At 42.5% G+C, this 26926-nt stretch overlaps 1 protein-coding gene across 2 annotated transcripts in view; it reads right to left on the reverse strand.

Moving 5' to 3' along the window:
• Positions 1 to 24836, reverse strand: part of LOC120060225 (signal-induced proliferation-associated 1-like protein 1) — an 86780-nt gene extending 61944 nt beyond the window's left edge. For both annotated transcript variants that reach the window (XM_039009380.1, XM_039009378.1), the window contains exon 1: positions 24582 to 24836. The gene's annotated coding sequence lies outside the window, so the exon portion shown is untranslated. The remainder of the gene's footprint in view (positions 1 to 24581) is intronic.
• Between the last annotated feature and the right edge of the window lie 2090 nt (positions 24837 to 26926).

Genomic DNA, 26926 nt, shown 5'->3' on the forward strand with positions numbered 1-26926 from the left:
ATAGAATGCCCACCCAAACTCACGCCCTGACCAACCAAAATAGAGACATAAAAAGGATCTCTACGGTCAGGGCGTGACAAGATGATGGAATCAATCTATCTTTTCAGACTGTTCAAGTATTTATCTGGTCAATATTTCAGTGTATTATGTCTGATGTGTGTTATATGTGAAAATGTGATTGTATTATTAATTGTATTTTAATGTTTAAGGACTCTTGGAAGATTAGTCCAAATTAGGACTAAAAGAGATCCTAATCAAATCAAATCAAATCAGCGCGCCCTAAAATGACAGTAATTCAGCATCAAAAACAATGGGGAGCTCGCTCTCAGGCTAAAGCTACAGTAGCGAGTAGCCTAGCATAGTTTGAATGCTACACTAATCAATGTCAGAGACAATTAGGAGCAGAGAATGCTCACTATGAGAGAATGTATGTCTGGGGAATGTAGTGTCTGGGGGAATCTAGTGAAAATGCAAGCAGTTAAACCAAATAACACCTCAATGATAGGCTATTATTTCCATGATGGCGATTAGAACAGAGACACTTAGATTTTGCCCTTTCGTTAGGTAGTGCAAGAGATGATTGGGTGAGTGTTCAATACAGCAGCAGTGCATTCACACATGCCTGGGTCAGTAAGGGTAGCCAGTGACAGTGCATGTCCGGGCTCTGTGCTGGTGCTGTGTGGGGGTAGATTTGTGCTATGTGTGCCAGTACCAGTCCATTCTGGTACACAGCCAAAATAACCATTTACTTCTCCCACACTGGACACTGTAGGTATCAGTACAACAGGGACTTAACAACAGCCCTAGACAACGCTTAAGCCATGTAAATATCATATTCGTTTCAAACAAAGTACACAAAGCAACAACATCTATCCTATGTCCCTGTGTGTGAGCGCACTTGCACGACGTGCATGAGTGTGTGAGAGAAGGAGGGAGGGAGAGGGAGATAAATGAGACTGAGTGGCTCTAGTGACAAACTGCAGTATAGCAGCAAGGTCAGTTGACAGTGACCTGCCAGATTCCCTCTCCAGAGGTGTCAATATGGCACAGACCTGTGATGTCTGAAGCCATCCAGAATCCTCTCACACTGTGGGCCAGGACACAGAGATACTTGGGTCTAAGGCCCTCATCCCACTACGAGAGATGGAGAGTCTGAGGAGCTGAGTGGTGAAAGGGATTTCTTCTTTTCTATTCACATCACATCCTTGCTTTTCATTGTGGCTGGCTACGCAACATTCTTGGTCCGCAGCTCAAATTAACCATAAATATCAAAGTATCCAGTTAGCAAAAACTATTTAAGAATCCAAGCAACTTTTCTTCTAAAACATATTACACTACGGATAATGCAACCAAACCCTATTACTCTTGAATAATGCAACAATTCACTAGCATGATCAGACAGTTAAAGGGTTTATTTTATTGTCCGTACACATTAAATTAGCTAACAATACACATCCAACTCCTGCTAGCTAGCTAACTAACAACATGCTTCATGATCAAGTAACGTTAGCATATTAATAATGAACGTTTACCCCTCCCATACGAATATAAAAGTACAGTAATGTTATCATACAGTGTCATTCATATTATAACATAAGTTACACAGCTAGGTAACATTAGTGAGCAATCTATCTAGCTAAACAAAATCATTTCTGCTGACTTTTAGCTGAACCATAGCTAGATAGGTGTTCTTAAGCGTACACTAGCGTATTAATGTTATCTTAGAACAAACCAGGCTTAATTTGATCAATATCATGGAAGTCATTTAGAGGTTTAAGCAAATTGTGATTGAAAACGTTGGTAATTCCCTGGGGAGTTGCTTCTTGCCTGGACATCAGTGGCTCAATGCAATCATGCAACAATAAAAACATAACAATTTTATTTAAAGCTATGGTGACAATTTCAGAATGTAAAAGACTGTTACTACAGGTAAATTACAGGTGAAAACTCAGTAAAACAAGTCTAAAAAATAAGGAAAATGTAAGTATATTTCAGCTGTTTCAAAACCATTGCTCTGCTATTACAATTTTTACTGTAAGTGTTGGCTCAACAAGACAATTCTGTTTACTTGGCCCTGCTTAGAGGGGGGCAAATGTCGGGCGAGTGTTGTGCGCTACCTCTGGAGGTAGCAGTCGAGACGTGACAAGTTCACGAGTTTACATTGCAGTAATATGTGTAGCAAATGTATTTTTGTGAAAAGTCTAGTAAGTGTGAAGACCCTCTAAAGTACAGGTAAACGGAACAAATCAAATATACAGTGACCTCGTTCAGTTGCTGGCTGAGACCAGGCCACCACACAGCCTGTTGTGCGCGTTCTCTGCACTTGACCACAGCTTGATGACCCTCGTGCAGCTTAGTGAGGACATCATTTCATAAGGCTGATGGAATGACAAGTCTTGCTCCTTTCAACAGGAGACTGTCGTGCACTGTGAGAAAAGCGTGTTCTGCCCAGTACAGTTTCAGTGGTCCTTCGCGTCCACTGAACTCAGGCCATCCTTCCTGACACACTATCATGACTTTTAAGCTCACACTGTCGGCTTTGAGTTTATCTCTCAGATTGCCCATGTAATAAACACTCGCTGGAAGCTGTTCCATGATGGTATTAACATATATATTTGTAATCTCAATGAGCTCCTTTCTGCAGCAGTAGCTTTGGCTTTGACTGGCGCACGTGAGAGCGTGTCTGCAGTCCACAGACTCTTTCCAGGGACATTAGCAATGTATCTCTAAGTCTCATCCTGAAGCGCTGGATTCGTAGGGGAAGGGTGTCTAAGGGTTGGTTCCCGAGAAGGCTCAGGAGAGATTTATGATCAGTTTCCAACTGAAAGTGTTGACCAATGAGAAGGTCTCTGAATCTTTCACATGCCCATGTCAGCCCCAGAGCTTATTTTTCTACTTGAGCGTATCTCTACTCGGTCGGTGTGAGAGACCAGGAAGCATAGGCAACGGTTCTCCATTCCTCACTCTTCTTCTGCAGCAATGCAAACATGGGCTTCTGGAAGATCACGCTAGTCTAAGAGACAGTTAAGCTAACAACCTTCATCACACTTTTGGACGTTACTACTTCAACTGTGTGACTTTCGGCATCGCTTCAGCGCCTGAACACTTCCAGAACAGAATGGTGACAGAGATGACTGTAGACCTGGAAGGTGTGGTCTGTCACATGGCTGATGTGTTCGTTTTGGCAGGAAGTGAAGTTCCTGGGCCACATTATATCGTACGAAGGAGTACAGCCCAACCCGACAAAGATAGAGGCTGTCAAGGAGATGGCGGAGCCATCCAACGTCTGTGAGCTGCAAAGTTTCTTAGGAATGATGAACCAGCTGGGAAATCCCTCAGTTAGGACCCATCGGCTGACACCTTGAACTTTTTGTTTGGGTCGTACAGGGCTAGCACGGGTGTGGATGTCAGCTTCTCCTTCAGCTCTTTGAAGGCTTTGACTTGGTCGGCCCCCTAGTACCAGTGTTTTTTAATTGAGAGTAAGTCTATAAGATGTTTGTCCTTTTCTGCTAACTGAGGGATTTCCCATAACCCAACGACTAGCCTGTCTCTAATTAGTTCATCATCTAAAAGTCCATAGTTGCAATGTTCTGCTAGGGAATATAAGACTGTGACAAAATAACACACTATTTCATTTTCCGCCTGTCTCTGCAAGTTAGCCTCTAACACCTCCCAAACCCGGATCCGGGATCCCCCCCATCAAAAAAGCTGACTAGCATAGCCTAGCCTAAAGCCACAGGGATATCATATAATAAAATGTTCATGAAATCACAAGTCCAAGACACCAAATGAAAGATACACATCTTGTGAATCCAGCCATCATTTCTGATTTTTAAAATGTTTTACAGGGAAGACACAATATGTAAATCTATTAGCTAACCACGTTAGCAAAAGACACCACTTTTTTACTCCACCATTTTTTTACTCCATCAGTAGCTATCACAAATTCGACCAAATAAAGATATAAATAGCCACTAACCAAGAAACAACTTCATCAGATGACAGTCTGATAACATATTTATTGTATAGCATATGTTTTGTTAGAAAAATGTGCATATTTCAGGTATAAATCATAGTTTACCATTGCAGCCACCATCACAACTCTCACCAAAGCGACTAGAATAACTACAGAGAGCAACGTGAATTAGCTAATTACTCATCATAAAACATTTCTTAAAAATACACAGCGTACAGCAGATGAAAGACACATATCTTGTGAATCCAGCCAATATTTCAGATTTTCTAAGTGTTTTACAGCGAAAACACAATATAGCGTTATATTAGCTTACCACAATAGCAAACATCACAACAGCATTGATTCAAGGCAAAAATAGCGATAACGTATAAACCACCAAAATATATTAATTTTTTCACTAACCTTCTCAGAATTCTTCAGATGACAGTCCTATAACATCATATTACACAATGCATATAGAGTTTGTTCGAAAATGTGCATATTTAGCGGCACAAATCGTGGTTATACAATGAGAAAAGTAGCAAAGCTGCCCAGAAAATGTCAGGAGAAATCTTTGAAGAGGCACCTATTCTAATCAGTAACTATTCCAAAACTTGACTAAAAAATACAGGTTGGACAGCAATTGAAAGACAAATTAGTTCTTAATGCAATCGCTGGGTTACATTTTTAAAATTAACGTTACTTCAAGCATACAGCGTGCGCTAAAGCGAGACGCACCGAAATTCATGGCGGAATTATTAACATAAGTACGAACATAAGTACGAATTAACAGCATAAAGACTGCTTACTATTAGCTGAGCTTCCATCAGAATCTTGGGCAAGGTGTCCTTTCTCCAGAACAATCGTCTTTGGGTTGAAAGATGTCCTCTTCTCCTGTCGAAATAGCAGCTAACGATAGCCACCCACTGGAGACGTGTCCAACTCGTGAAAGCGCATGACAAAGAAATCCCAGAAAATCGCAATAAACTGCTATAAACTGCTATAAGTCGGTTTAAATTAACTACCTTATGATGTCTTTAACACCTATAACGAATAAAAACATGACCGGAGATATAGAACTACTAAAACGAAAGCGTTTGCAGGACGCCATTGTGATGTCTTCTTGCGCCAGGCGCACCGTTGAAAAGGACGGTACTTCCATTCCACGGTCTTATATAGGGTCCCAGATTGCGCAATCCACTCCATTCAAATTCTCCCCGCTTACTGACATCTAGAGGAAGACGTATGCAGTGCATGTAGCCCGATGGCTTACATGGGGACTTATAAACTGACCTCAGAACAGGGACCTCGATTTCTGAAATCTCACTCCCTGACAGGAAATGTGCTGCAGAATGAGTTCTGTTTCACTCAGAGAAATAATTCAAACGGTTTTAGAAACTAGAGAGTGTTTTCTATCTAATAGTAATAATAATATGCATATTGTACGAGCAAGAATTGAGTACGAGGCAGTTTAATTTGGGAACTCATTTTTACAAAGTCGAAATGGCGCCCCCATAGGCTCAAGAAGTTAAATCATGTTCTTTTTCACAATAAAGAATGCCTGAAATCCATCTCTTACTTATCCTTACTGTTGTTGCTCCAGTTCGTTTAGGTTTAGACCCCTCAAAACATGATCGGCTTCGTCACCCATACAGTACATGAGAGTGTTTACCTGGTTCTCCTCGGTAGAAGATTACTCGCCTGACGAAAGTGCTCGAACCTCTGCTGGCTGTATGCTAAATGTAGCACTTGGGATTGTGTGCGCGAGCATCTGTGCCCCTCCCGCTGCATCTTGCACGGGGGCCTGGCCTCTTCCTCAACCCACTGCTGCAGGTGGCTGCAGCGCTTCTCCTGCGCTGTTGTTTCATGCTGATTAGCCTCCTCAATTTTCTTCCCAAAATGTTTCTACTCGGTAAGCTAAAATCTGTTAGTAAATACACTCGTTCTAGTCCACTTCTGACACCATGTTGTGTAATCAGACTTGTCTGTATGTGAGTAAAATAACTACTAACAGGGTATCTTTATAAAGTAGAGCTTTCCCCGACAAAAAAAATAATCTTAGTTTAGTCTCAGTTTAATCTCAGTTTAGAACCACCAAGACTCTTTCTAGAGCTGGCCGCCCGGCCAAACTGAGCAATCGAGGGAAAAGGGCCCGATGGTCACTCTGACAGAGCTCCAGAGTTCCTTTGTGGAGATTGGAAAACCTTCCAGAAGAACAACCATCTCTGCAGCACTCCACCAATCAGGCCTTTATATTGTAGAGTGGTCAGACAGAAGCCACTCCTCAGTAAAAGGCACACGACAGCCCGCTTGGAGTTTGCCAAAAGGCACCTAAAGGACTCTCAGACCATGACAAACAAGATTCTCTGGTCTGACGAAACCAAGATTGAACTCTTTGGCCTGAATGCCAAGCGTCAAGTCTGGAGGAAACCAGGCACCGCTCATCACCTGGAAAATACTATCCCTACGGTGAAGCATGGTGCTGGCAGCATCATGCTGTGCGGATGTTTTTCAGCGGCAGGGACCGGGAGACTAATCAGGATCGTGGGAAATAATTAATGGACCAAAGCATAGAGAGATCCTCAATGAAAACCTGCTCTAGAGCGCTCACGACCTCAGACTGTGGCAAAGATTCAACTTCCGACAGGACAATGACCCTAAGCACACAGCCAAGACAACGCAGGAGTGGCTTCGGGACAAGTCTCTGAATGTCCTTGAATGCCCCAACCAGAGCCCGGACTTGAACCCGATCGAACATCTCTGGAAAGACGTGAAAATAGCTGTGCAGCTAACCAATACAACCTGACAGAGCTTAAGAGCTTAAGAGGATCTGCAGAGAAGAATGGGATAAACTCCCCAAATACAGGTGTGCCAAGAAGACTTGAGGCTGTAATTGCTGCCAAAGGTGCATCAACAAAGTACTGAGTAAAGGGTCTAAATACTTATGTAAATGTGATATTTAATTTTGTTTTGTTTTATAAATGTGAAAAACCTGTTTTTGCTTTGTCATTATGGGGTAATGTGTGTAGATTGATGAGGAAAAAACCTAATGTAATACATTCTAGAATACGGCTGTAAAGTAACAAAATGTGAAAAAGTCAAAGGGTCTGAATACTTGCCGAATGCACTGTATATATATATGTATATATATACATATATAGTACCAGTCAAAAGTTTGGACACACTATTTTCTACATTGTATAACAAAATGAATAACAAAAAAGTTTTAAAACAAATCAAAGTGTGCCTTGAACAAATCATTTTATATTTGAAATTCTTCAAAGTAGCCACCCTTTGCCTTGCTGACAGCTTTGCACACGCTTGGCATTCTCTCAACCAGCTTCATGAGTGCTTTTCCAACAGTCTTTAAGGAGTTCCCACATATGCTGAGCACTTGTTGGCTGCTTTTCCTTCACTCTGCGGTCCAACTCATCCCAAACCATCTCAATTGGGTTGAGGTCAGGTGATTGTGGAAGCCAGGTCATCTGATGCAGCACTCCATCACTCTCCTTCTTGGTCAAATAGCCCTTACACCGCCTGAAGGTGTGTTTTGGGTCATTGTCCCACTAAGCGCAAACCAGATGGGATGGCGTATCACTGCAGAATGCAGTGAGGTAGCCATGCTGGTTAAGTGTGCCTTGAATTCTAAATAAATCACTGACAGTGTCACCAGCAAAAAAAACACACCATCACACCTCCTCCTCCATGCTTCACAGTGGGAACCACACGTGCAGAGATCATCCGTTCACCTACTCTGCGTCTCACAAAGACACGGCGGTTGGAACCAAAAATCTCAAATTTGGACTCATCAGACCAAAGGCAGATTTCCACCGCTCTAATATCCATTGCTCGTGTTTCTTGGCCCAAGCAAGTCTCTTCTTCTTATTGGTGTCCTTTGGTAGTGGTTTCTTTGCAGCAATTCAACCATGAAAGCCTGATTCACGCAGTCTCCCCTGAACAGTTGATGTTGAGATGTGTCTGTTACTTGAACTCTATGAAGCATTTATTTGGGCAGCAATCTGAAGTGCAGTTAAAGCTAATGAACTTATCCTCTGTAGCAGAGGTAACTCTGGGTCTTCCTTTCCTGTGGCGGTCTTCATGAGAGCCAATTTCATCATAGCGCTTGATGGTTTATGCGACTGCACTTGAAGAAACTTTCAAAGTTCTTGAAATTTGCGGATTGACTGACCTTCATGTTTTAAAATAAACATGGACTGTCGTTTCTCTTTGCTTATTTGAGCTTTTCTTGCCATAATATGTGACCCGTTTCAGGAAACTAGGCATATGTCGCAAGTCACGACTTCACAGGAGAGCCATTTTAAGTTTTTGTTTTGTTATCACAATGCGTTTTTTGGTGTAGAAATGCCTTCTGGAACATGTGAACTTTCATGTGCCTTAATAACAATCTTGTATTTTTTTTTTTTACCTGTATTTAACTAGGCAAGTCAGTTAAGAACAAATTCTTATTTTCAATGACGGCCTAGGAACACTGGGTTAACTGCCTTGTTCAGGGGCAGAACAACATATTTTTACCTTGTCAGCTCAGGGATTAGATCTTGCAACCTTTCAGTTACTAGTCCAACGCTCTAACCACGAGGCTACCTGCCGTATGCCATCTGTAAATACTAATAAAATAGTTACATTACGAATTGTTGGTTAAGCCACAGAAAAAAACAGCAACCTTCCCACTAGCCATGATTGGCTGAGATAATGAGTGGGCTAGACATGCCGAGAGAGGACGTCGGATTGGTCTGCCATATAGAAGGCTTCTGTCTATTTTAGCTGGTCAGTCTGTGTTGGTAATCCTGTCGAACGCTGCTTTTTTTGTATGTATCGTGTAGTGGAGCTGCATAAATATTGCTCTCCACTTTCTGGAGGATCGAGTTTTGAAATCAGTGGAATGATAGCTAAAGAGATGGAAAACACCTGTCTTTGGATTACATCTTCAAATTAAGGGCAACCGTGGTATGACATCCGTGACAGAGAGAAGCGTCCATCATACGGGTAAGATAGTCGCGTTAGCTACCAACATTTTCAGATGTTATACATTTCTAATTTTGACAGAAAGTGGTTTCATTTCAAGCTAAAGTGTACTATTAGCTAGCTAGCTAACGTTAGCTGGCTGGCTCCCTACCTAACGTTATGTGTATGGTGTTATTATTCGTATCCCAGAACCGTTTGCTTTGTTAGTTAGAGCCTAATGTTAGCTAGCTAACATTGAATCTGGTTGGTTAGCTCCCAGCAGATTCATGCAGGGTAGTAACGACATGATTTGGCACTATGTTCATTGTTGTTTAACTTCTTATGGCTGCAATCCCGTTGACGGGATCAACATCCGGGAAATTTCAGAGCGACAAACTAAAAATACAACATCGTGACATTAAACATTCTTGAGAATTCAAGTGTCTTACATCCTTCAAAAGATTAGAATCTTGGTAATCAAACTGCGTTTTCCGATTTAAAATAGCTATTACAGAGAAAAAATGACATGCTTTTGTTTGAGAAGAGCGATCAACAACAACAAACTTTTTCCGCCATGACAGGTTTGACACATTCACATCTGAAGGTAAAATTATGACTTACATTCTGATATCTTGCTCTTATTTCTCCTCCTGAGGGTCCCAGTGATCAAATGAAGTGCTGTTTTCTTTGATAAAATCAATTTTTATAGCCTAACACAAAACATTTTGTAAACAGCTTGTGTCGTGAATTCCGTCTCTATCAACTTTTGATGAAGCATTCGACGTAATTACACACACTAAACAATCGTTTATATAGTCATGGTTGGTTTCATTGCAATCCTCTGGATGTTTGCAACACAGCCAAACGTGATGGTTCTTTTTGCGGGGCGTATTGACCGAAAGGAACTGATTTGAAGACAACGAGCAATGACCTCATTGCGCACCAATAATATTAGCGAAGTTCGTTGATTGACTGTATTTCTGCCCAATGACCACTGATCTTCTTGAAATCTAGCTGGGTAGATAGCCAATGAGCTGAGGTAAACGCCAGTATGTGATGGTTATGGGTTGAACCACCAGCCCTTGTTAGTAAACGCACGCGTAACGAACTTCATTCCACCATTGACGATCAGACTTTTTGCAGACACGCGTTACGCACAGCAGTATTTTGTGAAGAGTATTTTCAACCATTTATAGAAAACAGAGAAAGCATAGAAAACATAGAAAACATCATGGCGAATAAATCAGGAAAAGCGAAGTCAAAATCTAAGTATACAGATTTGCACCAAATTATAGAAGAACTAGATAGAGAAAGTGAGACAGTTTTTTCTTGAAGAATCTTTGAGTGAGCATAGTTTTGACTCAAAGACTGAAGAAATGTTTCTGCAAGGAGAGGACATAATTCTGGACTGGTCAGTGCTAATTCCGTTGTTTGAAATATTTTTTGTGTGCAATTTATAGAAATATAATCAGTAATGAAATGTGTGATGAAATGTGTAAAGTACACATTGGCTATACATAGTGTGTGTGTGTGTGTGTGTGTATGTATGTATGTGTATGACCCATAACCTGTGTTTGTGTTTGTTTGGGTGGATGTGGGTGGGTGTGTGTGTGTGTGTGTGTCACGTTCCTGACCTTATTTCCTTTGTTTTGTCTTTGTTTAGTTGGTCAGGACGTGAGCTGGGTGGGCATTCTATGTTATGTGTTTCTATGTTGGGTTCATGTTCAATTAGCCTGATATGGTTCTCAATCAGGGGCAGGTGTTTTACGTTTCCTCTGATTGAGAACCATATTAAGGTATGCTGTTCTCACTGTTTGTTTGTGGGTGATTGTTCCTGTGTCAGTGTTTGTGCCACACGGGACTGTTTTCGTTCGTTTCATTATTTCATTCGTGTGTTCCTTCCTGTTCGTGCGTTCATGTTATTATGTTCTCAAGTTCAGGTCTGTTAATGTCGTTTATTGTTTTGTAGTTTATCAAGTGTTTTTTCGTGTTCGTCTTTCTTTAATAAAACAAGTATGTATTCAAACGACGCTGCGTTTTGGTCCGATCCATGCTCCTCTTCAGACGAGGAGGAGGACGAGCGTTACAGTGTGTGTGTGTATGTATGTGTATATATATATATATATATATATATTTTCAATTTTTTATTCAAATGGAATGGAGTAGAACAGCAAACACACACATGGCCACTGGGCCACATGGCCACTGTGTGTGTGTGTGTGTGTGTGTGTGTATGTATGTATGAAGTTATCAGTCTAAAACTTTGCACAACTACAGTTGCCCTCTTGTGTTCTCCATCTAAATTGTCCCCAGCATCCTATCTGACTGTTTGGCTATTCCAGTACATGTGAAAGATGACAACAATAAAAAAACAGAAAACGTATGCTCTTTCTTTCTCTTTTCTTCTACCAGATCTATTGTGTTATATTCTCCTACATTCAATTAACATTTACACAAACTTCAGAATGTTTCCATTCAAATGATACCAAGAATATGCATATCCTTGCTTCTGGGCCTGAGCTACAGGCAGTTAGATTAGGGTATGTCTTCAGGCGGAAATTGAGAAGAAGGGATGCAGCCATAAAAGGTTAACTAGCTAGCGTTAGCTAGATGACTCATTAGCTAACGTTACGAGACATGTGTGATCTTACACGTTGTTTACCTAGCTAAGTTCATTGTTAACCTAGCTAGCTACATCTCTTAAGCTAAAGTGTACAACACCCGTTGAACATGACAGGTGTCAGTAAACGTTGGCAAAAAAGCGTAATGAAATTGTTGCCAGCAGAGCTGGTTAGGCTGTTTTCATGTTATCCAGAGGTAAACAAATCATTGGCCAGAGCGGCAAGTGAGCACTCTGAACGCCCCGAGAGCAAAACGAGATAGGTGGGGCTAAAGCTTAAGAGGGTTTGAACGATACCAAAACATTCAAAGGCCATTTTCTCAAAAGTGAGTTTACAAGTTTATCATCTTTCAAAGCAGAATTACTTCCCATTGTTCCTCAAAAATGCAGTGTATGATATACCATTTTATATCTCTGAATCTCTACTTTTATCCAATGTAAAAAACACAATATTACTACATAAGACGGAATCCAGGGGGTGAGTCACATATGGACTTGTTCTTTTACCAAATAGGGCAATCTTCTGTATACTACCCCTACCTTGTCACAACACAACTGATTGGCTCAAACGCATTAAGAAGGAAAGAAATTCCACAAATGAACTTTTAACTAGGCACACCTGTTAATTGAAATGTATTCCAGGTGACTACCTCATGAAGCTGATTGAGAGAATGCCAAGAGTGTGCAAAGCTGTCATCAAGGCAAAGGGTGGCAACTTTGAAGAATCTCAAATATAAAATATATTTAGATTTGTTTAACACTTTTTTGGTTACTACATGATTCCATATATGCTATTCCATAGTTTTGATGTCTTCACTATTATTCTACAATGTAGAAAATAGTAAAAATAAAGATAAACCCTTGAATGAGTAGGTGTGTCACGTTCTGACCCTAGTTATTGTGTTAATCCTTTGTTTTTTGGTCAGGACGTGAGCTGGGTGGGCATTCTATGTGTTGTGTTTCTATGTTGGGTTTAATGTGTTGCCTGATATGGTTCTCAATTACAGGCAGGTGTTTGACGTTTCCTCTGATTGAGAACCATATTAAGGTAGGCTGTTCTCACTGTTTGTTGGTGGGTGGTTGTCTTCCGTGTCTGTGTATGTTGCACCACACGGGACTGTTTCGTTTTGTCGTTCGTGTATGTAGTCTGTTCCTGTTCGTGCGTTCTTCGTATATTGTAAGTTCTCAAGTCCAGGTCTGTCTACATCGTTTATTTGTTTTGTAGTTTGTTGAAGTGTTTTCGTGTTTCGTCTTTACTTTAATAAACATCATTATGTCCACATTCCACGCTGCGCTTTGGTCCAATCCCTACTCCTCCTCTTCAGACGAAGAGGAGGAGAATGACCGTTACAGAATCACCCACCCACAAAGGATCAAGCAGCGGGGAAAAGGGCAGCGACAGCAACAGCAGAAATCCCAGGACTCCTGGACATGGGAGGAGATTTTGAACGGAGAAGGACCCTGGGCACAGGCTGGGGAGACCCATAATTTTTTGGGGGGGGGGGGCTAGAGAGAAGTGTGGCTAAGCCAGGTAGCAGACCTGAGCGCACTCCTTGTGCTTATTATAAGCAACGCGTCACTGGTCAGGCACCGTGTTATGCGGTTAAGCGCACGGTGTCGCCAGTGCGTGCCCATAGCCCGGTGCGCTATAGGGCAGCCCCCCGACAGTGTCGTGTGAGTGTGGGCATCCAGCCGGGGCGTATTGTGCCTGCTCAGCGCGTCTGGTCTCCGGTACGCAGTTTCGGTCCAGGGTATCCTGCGCCGGCTCTGCGTGCTGTGTCTCCGGGGCGCTGGGAGGGTGCAGTGCGTCCTATGCCTACGCTTCGCTCGTACCGGGCAAATGTGGGAGTGGAGCCTAAGGGAGAGGTGCGCGTAGTAGGCACTAGATCTCCAGTGCTCATCCACAGCCCGGTTCAACCTGTGCCTGCACTCTGGAGGGTACGGGCTGGAGTAGTATTCCAGCCTGGGGGAGTGGTGCCAAGGCTGCGCACCAGAGCTCCAGTGCTCCCTCACAGCCCGGTCCTTCAGGTGCCTCTTAACATCAAGCCTCCTGTAGGTCTCTCCAGCCTGGTGGGTCCTGTGGCAGCCCCACGCACCAGGCTGTCTCTCCGTCTCCTCCCTACAGGTGTGCCCGTCTGTTCCGAGCCGTCAGAGCTGTCCGTCTGTCCCGAGCCGTCAGAGCTGTCTGTCTGTCCCGAGCCGTCAGAGCTGCCCGTCTGTCCTGAGCCTTCAGAGCCGTCCAGCCAGGACCAGCCAGAGCCGTCCAGCCAGGACCAGCCAGAGCCGTCCAGCCAGGACCAGCCAGAGCCGTCCAGCCAGGACCAGCCAGAGCCGTCCAGCCAAGACCAGCCAGAGCCGTCCAGCCAAGACCAGCCAGAGCCGTCCAGCCAGGACCCGCCAGAGCCGTCCAGCCAGGATCCGCCAGAGCCGTCCAGCCAGGATCCGCCAGAGCCGTCCTGCCAGGATCCGCCAGAGCCGTCCAGCCAGGATCCGCCAGAGCCAGCCAGCCAGGATCCGCCAGAGCCAGCCAGCCAGGATCCGCCAGAGCCAGCCAGCCAGGATCCGCCAGAGCCAGCCAGTCCGGAGCGGTCCCTCAGTCCGGGGCTGCCCCTAAGTCCAGCGGGACCCATGTCTAGGGTTCCCAGTCCAAGGTCGGTGGCGAGGGTCGCCACCTTGAGGAGGCCACAGAAGCGGACAAAGACAAGGGTGAAGTGGGGTCCACGTCCTGCGCCAGAGCCGCCGCCGCGGACAGATGCCCACCCAGACCCTCCCCTATAGGTTTAGGTGGTGCGGTCGCAGTCCGCACCTTGGGGGGGGGGGGGGGGGGGTACTGTCACGTTCTGACCCTAGTTATTGTGTTAATCCTTTGTTTTTTGGTCAGGACGTGAGCTGGGTGGGCATTCTATGTGTTGTGTTTCTATGTTGGGTTTAATGTGTTGCCTGATATGGTTCTCAATTAGAGGCAGGTGTTTGACGTTTCCTCTGATTGAGAACCATATTAAGGTAGGCTGTTCTCACTGTTTGTTGGTGGGTGGTTGTCTTCCGTGTCTGTGTATGTTGCACCACACGGGACTGTTTCGTTTTGTCGTTCGTGTATGTAGTCTGTTCCTGTTCGTGCGTTCTTCGTATATTGTAAGTTCTCAAGTCCAGGTCTGTCTACATCGTTTATTTGTTTTGTAGTTTGTTGAAGTGTTTTCGTCTTTCGTCTTTACTTTAATAAACATCATTATGTCCACATTCCACGCTGCGCTTTGGTCCAATCCCTACTCCTCCTCTTCAGACGAAGAGGAGGAGAATGACCGTTACAAGGTGTGTCTAAATTTTTTACTTATACTGTATATATTTGCTACTCTCGACTACAAAAATCTCGGCCGACCAACATCCTGTTGACCAAATAATCGACCAGGCGACTAATTGGGGTCAGCCTTATTATGAAGACAAATTGATTGCAAACTTGACATTGCTTCACATTATAAGCTACATGTAGAGAGCGATGCTCTCCTCATGAACCCCTAAATTCCCACAGGCCCTCATATGGCCAATCAGGATGCAATACACAAATAACACCACAGCATCCACATTAATGTAGAAGTGTTCAGAAACATATTCTATTCTTATTTACAATAAAAGTAACTCCAAAATGACACAATAATTTTGGTCCCCTAAAATGGTGGGACTATGTACAAAAATGTCTAAACGGTTCACCCGATATGGATGAACAGGGGCGCTTTAGTTTTAAAAGGGGGGGACTTCTTTTTTTATCTAGCCGGATAAACAGTCCAAACAGACTATCCGACCGCTCAGTGTCGTCCCCATGGTCCTACAGCACACCGTTGCCTCGTTTTGTATCACATTCCAATGATAAAACTGTGGGGAATGCAATTTCAGAATGTCCCCTCTGTCCCCTGTGAAAGTCACGCCCTGTGGATGAAAGTACTCTCAAATTAAAGCTGACAGTCTGCACTTTAACCCCGTAGTCGTTGTATCATTTAAAATTAGAAGTGCTGGAGTACAGAGCCAAAACAACAAAAAATTTGTCACTGTCCCAATAATTACAGAGGGCACTGTAAACATCCTTTATATTTTTTTATTCAGAGCCTACAGATGTAAGACATTAATTGGAGCCAGTTTGCTACCGCAAGAAAATAATCCTGCAGCAACAGGAAATGTGAATTATTGTGAATTATAATTAATGTACATATTTTGTAGGGGTTGGTACGTTTTTCAAATCTGACGTTTTAAATGAGAAATTACAAACTTTATAGCCTTTTTAAAACTGGAATACATTATATATGCATTACCTGCCGTGCAAGAACATTTTCAGCAACAACATAATGATCAAATTAAGATCCTACATCTGTAGTAACAACATACTGAGAATAATCGGATATTTTAATTTTAGACATTTAGCAGACACTCTTATCCTGAGCAACTAGGGTTAAGTGCCTTGCTCAAGGGCACATCAACGTATTTTTCACCTTGTCAGCAATTCGAATCAGCAACCTATCGATTTCGGCCCAACGCTCTTTATCGCTAGGCTAACTAACGTCCATTACACATTAATCACACATTAAATGTAAAAATGACTGAGACATCACAGCTTGTCTAGGTCAACTAATCACAGTGGAAGCAGAAAGTATTTCAACTGCTGCTCAACATCAAAACATATTTTCCATTTCCAGCTACATCAAACATGCTAATTGAGAATATAACATATCTTTCACTATGTAAGGCTTACCTGCAATCTGAGGTACAGACAACACATTATACTAAAGAGTGAATGTTCACGGGCAGGTAATGGTAACCCTCTCTCCAAAAAGCACATTTCCTGTCTTCTATCTACAGACCTGTCAACTCATATACTTATAACTAAGTTACTACTCAGCATATACTGTACTAAATAAAGAATCTGTTGTCAAAACACTGATGATGAAACAACTGCATTAATCATATTAGATAACACAGACATAAAATAACAGGCCTCTAAATCATGGTTACATATTGCTTACTAATTACAATATAGGACATATTAATACTACACAGGTAGACATCATGCCCTAATCATAAACTGCATGATTTACTATAATACATTCTTGTGGTTTAACATTTTCCCTCACAGAAGAACTGTTGCTCAGGACAGGACAGTGATGTGTCAGCTTATTATGACTCTTTTTGACATAGGGCTGTCAGAGAAGGTTGGCTGGGTTGATCTGATGGGAGAGGAGCTGTAGTGACAGTTAAGAAACCTCAGTATGGGAAAGGTCAGGAACTCACTAAGTGAACATATATAAGCTACCATGAGCTCCCGTCTACCATCCAAACACCACCAAAACAAATGGCTGGACTAGAGTAAGCCCAGTCAAACCAGCTACAGTAAGCCTAGTCTCACATTGCCATATTTTGTAGCCTAAGCCTGTAACCAGGAACATGAGACCAGGAGAGAGCACACTCAATAACCATGACCTACATTATAATAAAGTGATTCAGTACAAAACATGATGATCCCTCATTGCCAACAAATAGAAGGGAATACAACAAACACTGTGGTTTTTCTAGAATAATAACAGAGTAATAGCATATGTTTGACAATCAGTGTCATTTAGAAAGCCTGATGCAGCAGAAGCAGAAGCACAGTGAGACACCCTTTTCTTTCCCTGATAACACAGATCTCAAGGTGAAAGCCTCATTAATATCCCCTCACACCCGCCAAAAATCTGCCCTGCTGCTGTCACATACTAATTGCTTCTCTACCACACAAGAAGATGTGCTCTGGAAAAGATGAGCTCTTTTAATTAACCCCTCGACCGACTGTGGATTAACAAGAGGTTCTAATCCATTCAAACCTCATAGAAGAGGAAGTGCTGCCTTAACTCTCATGTTCTGCAGGACCATGGAAGCGGTTAAAGAACATCCGGTACTAGCTGCCTGCAGGTGCTGACTACAGGGGAAAGCTGTGGCTGTTAGGAGTCCCAAGCTATGATGAAGGAGAATACTAAAGAGGAGAAACACTGGATCTCCACACTGAGGAGCCCATCTGACAGAGAGCTGGCTCAGTCAGAGAGAGTGACAGCGTCAAATACACAGGTACTGCTGCTCAATGAGCTAAATCTAACAGAAACCAACTGTTGGAGTGAATGGGCCAAATGTAGGCACCCCTTAGCATATTCTCACAGCAGGAAGATGTTGCAATGTGAAGTCAAATATGTAAGATCAACATATCATATTGTATTAGGCCTATACCATTTACCACATCAATTCCACAATGTTTCCTTTGCACGTTAACTACTTCCAGCCATTGATTAGGGCATGGCTCCAGTTATGGCTTGATGCACTTCTGGTCCTATTATGTGCAGTAAAGCCTCAGAGTTAATCAATTCATACAGAGTCATTTGTGCAGCAGTAATTCAGGCAGCATTGCATAACAGGAGCCGTGCTAAATCACTGTCCGTGCCAGGAAACCAATGTCCAACCTGCATAATGCACTGCTGCTGACCTGCAAACACACCACACTGTAGCCCACAGTGTAGACAGCTCTGGAACGGTGCTGATCAAAAGCCAAAACTAATCTACACAGGGCCTAGGGAGGAGCGCTTTCCTATTCTTATCAAAAAGAAAAGCAAAAATACAGAGACCTCATCCACAGTCCAAAAAAACAAAAGGCCTACAGATTAGCATATGCTTTATTAGGTTGACAACATCTGACAGTTGTTCCAATTTTTCAATTTTAGTCTTGGTTCACAGGACTCAGGAAAAAGCGGATTGCAATTACCACACCCCACTCATACCCCCACTTCGCTCTAATCAAGGCTCAGAATCCCCAGAAGTCTTGAAAAAACATGCAGAGTTTAGGTTTGAGCTCTGTGTGATCCTTCATTTGCATCTTTACAATAAGAGTATCTCACGCACGCACACACACACCATAGACACTAATATTCTCCCCAAGGAACATACAAACATGCACACACAGGCACACACACTCATGTTTGCATCAGAGCTTCAACCTGGATCACTACAGACACAGTGACATCTGCAGAGGTTAACTAACAACACATCAAAGTTCAACGTAACGGTGTGATAAGGTTACCAAGTGGAGCAGAAGGGCGAGAGGCCAGGGTGTGCCGGTGTTTTGAATCCAACAGTACATGATCCCTAGCGACTAATTAGCATTCAAAGCAGGGAGCCGCGCCACATAAACACTTGCCCACCTGCCGCAAAAGGCCCACATCACAAAGAATCCTCCCTGCCTCTCCTTGAGCAATAATGGCAGGCAGGCTTTTATGTGATACCTTGCACAGCAGACGGCACACCACTTTCCCATGCAGTCCCTCCTCCCAACACATCAACAAATTAATGTATTGTAACAGAAGACCGCGCTTCAACTCAACACTTTAAAACTATCAGATCAGTTTAGTAGTCTAGCTCTTCGTCCTTGGCCTCAAGAACAACATCTGAAAACAGACGAAATCTGTCAAAACTGAATTGTTATTTATTTCTGAGAACATGAGCTCCCAAATATGGAGTTGATGTATGTATGTATCTCATACCAGCAGAAAAGCTGTAGCCAAGATATCCAGGAAAACATCAATGAAATACACAGGAAACAGGCTGGGGGGAAAGCCCGGAAAAGCAGCAGCCATGTTTGTTATTGGTTGGCCTCATCTGCTCTCTCCACCTGGGAACAGATGGAAAGAGTGTCTCTCTGCAGCAGTCAAATTGATAGGGAGTGGGACAGTTTATCAAGTCAGAAAGTAGGCAGGGTGCTGATGTGTTACCCATTTCTAATTCTCCTAATCTATGAGGTGTGGCACTGTCAACAACAAAGTGAAAGTCACGTGTGGCTCAGATTGTAGAGCATGGCGTTTGCAACACCAGGGTTGTGGGTTTGATTACAAACAGGGGACCAGTATTAATACAATTTAAAATGTATGTACTCACTTCTGTAAGTAGCTATGGATGAAAGATTCTGCTAAATAACTGAAAACTAAACAGTAAGAAAGGAGAGGGGTTATTCTGAATATCACAGAATTGTCCCCCCTTGTCAGTGAATCCTAGCAATATCAGGTGAGAACACAGTCAATTGACTATTCCATTGTGTTCCCTCACTCTCTCTGCCTGTGTTTCAGAGGAGAGCCTCTGAAATTCTCACACAGGACAAGGAAGGAACTAGAGCCAAGCAGTCTCATTCCTCACCCCCAACCATGCCTGGAGTGGAGCAGGAACTCAACTCACACCATGGAAATGTATTACGTGTTTTGACTAGAGAGAGGATGTGGAATCTTGGAGCAATATGAACAGGGATTTCTGCTAGTTGGGATGCAGGAAACCAAGAGGAGGGAACCTAAAGTGCAACTCTTTCAGAAATGTTAACAATCAGCGTCTTTAGATTTTGTGTTGGGGGTTTCAAATCAAATAAGTTCTGAGCAGAACTCATGCGGTGCTGTGTGGCATGGAATTTCAGTTTCACTGTACGCGACGCTGCACCTGAAAGTAACAAAAACAGTTGAGCCGTTAAAGTGAAGGAATGAGGACTAGCTGAACAGACCTGTCTGCAAATTGATATCCTGATTCAGGCATGCTCAACCCACTGCATATTCCAATCTGCTTCTCAGATTTCTGCCCACAGAACAACAGTATAGCTGTGTGGTTTCGACCCCGTATGGGAAAATAATATGTCACTATTGTATGGAAGACACAGCATGAGGCATGGGCCTTGTTCTCTGTTTATAGACTAGGAATGGTTGCAAAGATTTTGTATGTGAGGGAGATACAGGGGGGAGTAGATCTGACAGTGTGATACTGTAGGTAGTGACTGACATGTTTAGACACAACCAGGCAGATCATCACTATAAGGCAAGATAGCCTAAAGCAACTCAACACATCCTCAGGTACCAACATTTTATTACGGAAGCGTTTTCTTTCCAACAGTTTGTTTTTCTCTGTGTGGTTGTTTGTTGGAGATGTGTTTTCCCCAATCCTTTCCCAGAACACACTATTTCCAGCACTTGTTGTAACTGAGAGGCAGAGAAAGATGGGAATTACAGCCTGTCTGGACTTGTGAAACTGTGGCTTTGGGTTAGAGTTGAGAGTTAGATTAAGTTAGTCAGGGTATCACTCTGTCTCTTAGTGTGAGGTTACTTAAAATCATCAGCATCAGCAACAGACTGAGACTATGAGGGCAGCACAAGAAGTAGATTGATACTGTGGGGAATAGGCCTATTTGTCAGGGCTAGATTAGAATAGACATCTTGTCCCAAATCAGCACATCAGCTATGTTGCAACTGCACCACTATATTACATTCTGCCTCATCAGGAGAATAAGTGTGGGGGGGGGGGGGGTCACAACGCAAAATAATGTGACCTCCACATAAATAATTGTAAAGCCGCAAAAGTTAACAGTTGCCTATATCATTTTTGTGAGGTCGACGTTCTCCAAACGTGGTGGAAGGGGCAGTTTCTTTGTTCGTCTGCATTTACTCTGTGACAGCGAGTTGAAAGAGATTACATCATCTCCATTGTGAGTTCCGTGCTCTTTCGCTGTTTCCATTGGTTGACATATACCCGGCAGGCCCAAGCAGACAAAGCCGGGGCATTCCAACAGTTTAACAGGAGACAGTACCACAGTCATCCTCATCCCAGTCAGCTTTATCACCCCCATTCAACTCAATGGTGACATCGTAGGGCACCGGAGGACAGATTGCCAAGACAATCATTTACTCTTCTGCCTTTGGTCTGACAAACATTGCTTAATCATTCAAACAGGAGCCTACTCATTTTTTCATAACGTAATATATTTCTAGTCGTTATCCTTTATGGTTACGGACGGTTGGCCAAAAGGTCAATCCGCTTCTTTGATTTCACAGAGCTTAGTCAGAATAGAAAGGAAAATAACATGGCCTTGTACTTGACACCAGACATGTGTATCAGTCCATTCAGTGGCACATCCCAGGGCCTGTTATGTCTGTTCTCAGCCTTCAACAACTAACAACAGGAGGGAATGCAGGCAACATTGCCCATTCAAGCAACACATTACTTGAGGAGAAAGACGATTTAAATCAAGGTGGACTAGACAGTGTCTTTCTAATTAGAATTCTAACTGATTATTCTAATTATTGTTGAATGTAAACATTTGAGCACCTTGAATAGGCAGGCAGCGGGCCAGGGTATTTAATTGGCCTGGAAGCATATTCCACCCTGTTATATTAACATGACATGTTATACATATACATAAGAGTAGGCCTGTCATGAACAAAGCAAACATTTAGTTTTAGTATTTCACTTCAAACACATTCCAGAGAGGCACTTTATAAAACTGAACTACGCTCCAATTGTTGCTCCTCCTATCTAGCGTTCAGAGCCAGGAGTGAAGAGCCTGCCCTGGAGTCCACCTCCCTGACCCTGCTGTCATACTCTTGTGATAAGATATGTGAGCTGCATTTACCCTATACTATTGTATTATGTTAACCATGGGGGAGGGGGGGGGGTTGTCTATGGCACAAAGCAGAGAATGGTTCACCCATCATGGGAGATGAAAATAGAAAGACACTTTTCCCCATAATAGTGTCAGCACTAGATTGATTTAAAGTGAAAACTCCATCATCATGGGGCACTGGTCCAGTTTGCATGATGATTTTGCTTCAGCAAAACAATATCAGACTAAATATAAGAGTAATGAGGTTAAGAAAATATTTATTCAACAGTAAAACAGAGGTCTTCAATTGTTATGACTATGGACCTGTCTGATGTTATCCCAGTCATCAATCTGCCATGTTTACAAAGAATGCTAATATTTTGTCCACTATGCAACTCAATATTCTTTCCTTCCCCTTTCTGACTCATCCCACCATAACCAATCCAGTTTCCTACAGAACAATGCCACGGATCAGCATACACTAATATGGGTAGAGAGAGACGGAAGAAATAGTAGGGCATGGGATCATCAACTAGATACAGCCGTGGGCTGATGTTTTCTTGAACGGATGCTCGGGGGGCCAGAACATAATTACAATTTCTTTGTAGACTGTAAATACTTGGGAACAGATTTCCAAAATTAAAATCACTTGGAGATGATTTCCTGGTGTTTTTATAGTCTTTCATGTCCAACAATTAACATGTTATGAAATTTGCTCAGAAAACCACAGGATGCCAGTTGGGGAACCCTGTACTAGTGGGACTCCAATTTCAACACTGTGATGTTCAAGCTCTTATATGCAGAAGACAGAAAGTACAAACAGTGAGTGAGTGCTAAATCGACTGTATTTGGACTCCTTGTGACAGCTACTGGAACTGTCAGAAACAGCTGGCCAGAGAGGCCAAGTTCAAATCTCATGTCTAAGCGCATCCAGATTTGCCACTGTAGGGGCCCTTCAATGCCAAAACATTGCATGCCCTATAAAATGTTTACTACTCTACTTCATATTCCAGAAATGTATAACACTTTACATTAACCTGCTCTAATTCTTGTGTAGTAACTCTGTAATAATACTTTAGTATTTGCTTTAAAATCAAATCAAAGTGTATTTGTCACGTGCGCCGAATACAACGGATGTAGACCTTACAGTGAAATGCAACCAACAGTGACATTTTTAAGAAAAAAATAGGTATTAGGTAAACAATAGAAAAGTAAAGAAAAAAAAGAAAAGAAAAAACAGCAAAAATAACAGAAGCGAGGCTATATACAGGTGGTACTGGTACAGAGTCAATGTGCGGGGGCACTGATTAGTCGGGCTAATTGAGGTAATATGTACATGTAGGTATAGTTAAAGTGACTATGCATAGATGATAAACAGAGAGTAGCAGTAGAGTAGAGGGGGTTGGCGTAGTAATAGTTCAATAGTTACAGTGTTACTTACTAAACAGGTGTACAGCCTGAGAGCAACAATGTAAAATGTTACTCAGAACTAAGAACTAAACTAATACATTGCCTGCTTTATTACAACAGCAATGTCTAGTCAGCTGTGTCAGATCATCAGTTAGCCTACTTTAGCTGATGTAAAGTATCAATTTTCCAAACAAACTGTGTTAATTTGGCCATTCTGTCCAAAACAGAGAATGCAAGGTAGGTGTTCTTTGTTTGAGTTCGAGACGAACCCTCAGGCTTGGAGGCATCTCACTGACAAAGAGACAAACAGACAGTTTAAAGGCCAAGTTAGTATACTGTATGTCCTAACCGCAGTGTTGAGCAATATTGTACATTAATTCAGCTTCTGTACCTATAGTGGTTGAGTAGACAATAGTGTTATGCCTTGTGACAGTCCAACCTGCATATGTGTTGCCTGGCTTATAGAAAGATCCATCAACATGAACCCTTTAGAAACATTAACCCACCACTTGTAGAGGCATGGGTTAATTAACAGACCTAACAATATTTATGTGGTTCTCAACCTTTTTCACAAATGTTCGGGTTATTGTACCAACTGAATTTTGCTCTACCCGTAGTACCCCTGAAGTACACCCTCATGTGCAATTTACCATAGGCCTATGGTCTCATGAGTCTTCTCAAGTACCCCCTATGGATAGGCCAAGTACCTCCAGGGGTCCTAGTAGGCTACCCTGGTTGGGAACCACTGGTTTATATATACCAAAGGAGAGTAATACAACGAAAGCTGCAGCATAACAGGTCTATTAAAGCGCTATTAAACCATGTCAATTTGCTCGATACCACCTGTAAATCAGCAAACCCAAGCTGGACTCGAAACAATGCACATTGTCCTTGAAAAACATGATACAGTGATGCATTGCATTGATCATGACATGACCAAAATTGACATTTTCCACTCCAGTCACGTGCAGCGTGCGCGTTCTAAACCCACAAAGCAACCTTTCTGGATCCCTCCTAATTTTGGGAAAGAAAATACCCTGATTGCGTATTCAAATGTAGATTACTTACTAGTAGAGCACATAAATCGGTCATATTTTGCTGTTTAACATGCTAATTGTTTGGGGAGACAATCCAGATGTTGCTTGCGCCCATGTAGCCTACCCCCAAAACACCATGCACATGACATGCATCGTTCCCCAACGACATAACGCAGGTTTGCAACTCACCTTTTCTTGTCTCTCCCTTATTAACCGTTGGATGGCATGAACACAATACTACGCGTTTTCCCCCCTTTTGCTTCTCGTGGAAGACCCTTCAGTGTAAAAAATAAATAAATACAGGAACAACGTTAACTATATGGCTTTAAAGCAGATGTTTCCGTTCCCGTTAAAATCACAATGATCTTTGCGCCTTCCTCAGAGATGCAGTCTAACTTAGAAGTTGGATCCAAAGTTACTGGTTTGCCTCGCTGCGCTATGCAGTTGCTGTAGGGATGAGATCATACCAATATTACCAACCACCCTCCCGTCACTGTACTGGAATCTCGCGAGAGGGCTTCATACAATAAAGCGAACGTTACTGTGGTAACAAAGCAATTTCTGCTCACCTGGTAGTGTTTCTGCTGAAGCTCTTTTTGAAATTGCCCAAAATATAACAAGGTCTATCTAGGATAGAACATGTGAAAGCAACTGCAATACTTTGCAAATCAGTCAATGTGACTGAATGCAATCAATCATTTCCATGTCATATCAGCTTTCTGTTACTCTAATGGGTTATGAAAGGCTTATTATCCTTGTTCATTTTGCCTATGGGGTATAGGGACTATGGATTGTTTCTGGACTGAGCTACAGTCTTACATTAGCCAAGGCACTCATTGTACTTGCAAAAAACACAAGTCTCAGAGAATCCTTAACTGTTGTCACAGATCTCCCCAAGGGCTGACAATGCATAAATGACATTAGGGCATTACTCAGCAGCAATGTCTCTCTGTCTCAGCCAGCAGTAGATGTGACTGTTTGAGAGAATATGCAATGCTCACTCTCTTCCTCTACTGCTGGGTGGCTCTGCCAAAACTTCCCTTTTAATAGAACTAAAACAAAGAGGATAGGAAGAATCACTCCAGGTATTCTAGTGTTCAGTGAGGACACAGTGCAAAAGGATGAATTGGGTGGCTGCAACCTGGACTCACGTAATATAGTAAATGTAAATCCGGGACACGACAATTAGTATGATGTGTTACATTTCGTATGGTCGATGTCCATTATCCAATTCATATGATATGTTATCAATTCCAATTTGATGTGGCTAATGTTAGCTAGGTGGCTAAGTGTCTAATGTTAATGTTTGCTATGTGGCTAACATTAGCTAGGCTAGGGGTTATGTCTTAAGGTTAGGGTTAAGGTTGGGATAAAGTGTTAAGGTTAGGGTTAAGGTTAGGGTTAGGGGAAGGGGAAGGGTTAGCTAACATGCTATGTAGTTGCAAATTAGCTAAAAAGTAGTTAGTAGTTGCAAAGTTGATCCTTAGCTAAATGTACAAAACTTATCCGCGATGAGATTCAAACACGCAACCTTTGGGTTGCTGGACGTTCGTGTTATATGCCCGCACACCCCGACTTTGCGTTATATGCCCACCCCTGACCAACTGACTTACCAACCACCCTATTGCCTTAAGTAACCATCTGTCTTATGTAACCATACCAAATGTAACATATCATCATTGGCGTTTTTAGCATGTAAATCTTGGTGGGGAAAACCCCCCCCAAAATATTTTATGCATGCCAGCAAAGCCACTACTGTCACACCCTGAAATGTTGCACCTGTCTTTGTGCTTGTCTCCACCCCCCTCCAGGTGTCGCCCATCTTCCCCATTATCCCCAGTGTATTTATACCTGTGTTCTCTGTTTCTGTTGCCAGTTCGTTTTGTTCGTCAAGCCTAGCAGTGTTTTTGCCCTTGCTCCTGTCTGTTTCTAGTTCCTGTTTTCTAGTTTTCTGCCCTGACCCTGAGACTGCCTTCCGTTCTGTACCTTTTGAAAACTCTGTTTATTAAGTTTTACACACACAAGACAACACAAAGCAATATCAATAATATACTCAACTAGAAAAAATACAAATAATATATATATTTTTGAATAGCTTTAAACATACCATACTTTAGACAAGTTAAACACACCATGCAGAAGGCTACAAAGGTTAAAGGGCAATCTATAGTACAGGGACAGAGCAAACACCTCACCATTGTTCCTGTAAACAGTCAAGGGATAGGGGTGGACAAATGCAACCACTCACAGACAGTCATGGCCACAGACCGACCATCCACTGGACCAAAAATAAAAAGTTTACAATGCTTTAAAATAAATGAAAAATGACTAATAATCATTTTATGTAGGCGTGAACAATTTTTTTTAATTCAAAATAAAAAACTGTGAAAAACAAGCTCACATTTTAGTCTCTGACCGGGAAAGATGAACAAGGCATCCGTAGGTCACTATCAATAAGCACATCAACCTTAATGCCCCCCCCCCCCCCCAGAAAAAAACAGAAAGAAATGCTCATCCAACCCTTAAGTCACAGG

Source organism: Salvelinus namaycush, chromosome 15, assembly GCF_016432855.1.
Source record: "Salvelinus namaycush isolate Seneca chromosome 15, SaNama_1.0, whole genome shotgun sequence".
In the NCBI taxonomy this organism is placed as follows: domain Eukaryota; kingdom Metazoa; phylum Chordata; class Actinopteri; order Salmoniformes; family Salmonidae; genus Salvelinus; species Salvelinus namaycush.